This window comes from Volvox carteri (genome assembly GCF_000143455.1).
Source record: "Volvox carteri f. nagariensis unplaced genomic scaffold VOLCAscaffold_116, whole genome shotgun sequence".
Classification (NCBI taxonomy): Eukaryota; Viridiplantae; Chlorophyta; class Chlorophyceae; order Chlamydomonadales; family Volvocaceae; genus Volvox; species Volvox carteri.
In genome coordinates, this window is record NW_003307659.1 from 135,557 (window position 1) to 136,762 (window position 1,206).

At 50.9% G+C, this 1,206-nt stretch overlaps 1 protein-coding gene across 1 annotated transcript in view; it reads left to right on the forward strand.

The window, feature by feature from the left end:
- The window catches only part of VOLCADRAFT_108431 (uncharacterized protein), a 3,264-nt gene that overhangs the window by 1,568 nt on the left and 490 nt on the right, over positions 1 to 1,206 (forward strand). The gene's annotated exons all lie outside the window — the stretch shown is intronic.

Below are 1,206 nucleotides of genomic sequence, written 5' to 3' on the forward strand. Positions count from 1 at the left end.
AACCGGCCGGTTGGGTTAATGGGCCCCAAACGGTCGGTAACCGGCATGTTTATGCCATAGGGTGTGCTATAATACGGTGCAACGTATGGGTCATATCTGGAGGGGAGCCCCTTAAGGGCAATCAAGACCGCGTTCGCATCGGCTACCGGCTGCTTGCATGCAGTCAGCTCCTCGACGATGTCCTTAATCCGCTTGATGTAGTCCCTTAGGCTTTGATTAGGCTGCATTTTGAACGCGTTAAAGTCCCTCCACAGCCGGGTCACGTGATGCTCCATTAGCCCCTTGTACCTTTCGTCTAGCGCGTTGAGCAAGTCCCGCGCGTCCTTATGCTTCTCAAGTAGCGGGAGATCTTTATCGTCCAGTAGCCCGCAGATGACGGCGCACGCCGTCTGATGTCGTTCAACCGAGGTAGAATTGCTTTCGTCAAGCGCATTTACGAGCGCACTTCCAGCTTTCAGCTTGATGATCTCTGCTTTAGTTCGTATGAGCCAAGTGGTCCTATTTGCCACGTTTAGCCTTTCCGTGTAGGTCATTCGCTCAGACATTTGTATCGTTGCTTCCCGCCTTATGCGGGGCTCATAACCTGTTGTGAATGGTAACTGTGCCGTTGCTTAGCACGTATTGCATACAACCTTAGCACGTCGTTGTGTTACAAGTTAGACAGATAAGCGGAAGCTAATATAGGGCAAGGTGCCCTAGAGATGCCCGTGCGATCTGCACGGCATGATACGGAAACCAGTTCGTCCAGAGAGCTGACCGCCACAAATTTAGTTCTACAACATAAATAGCATCAAGTTCAAATCCTTTCCAGACTGCTTATGCACGGCATACAGTTGCTTGACTACTTTCGCTGTACATTCGAAAATGGGATGTCCATTTGCTTCCAGAACTAAAGGGGATTTCCACGTTTAAATTGTCTTGATTCCTACAGAATAAGGATAATGGCTTCTTATGACTGGATAGTTCGATGTAAACAGCTTTCTCCGGCTCCCTAAGGGAGTGCCATGCACTTTCCAGTCAACTATGTTAACAGGTCGAACTTAGGGTTGCTATACATTCAAAATTGAGAAGTCCATTTGTTCTCGTTGGGAGCTTGTGTTACTTGGAGCATGAGAGCCTGGGGGTGTGGGAGCCTGAGGGCCTGGGAGCCGGGGGCCTGGAAGCCTGNGGGCCTGGGAGCCTGGGGGCCTGGGAGCCTGGGGGCCT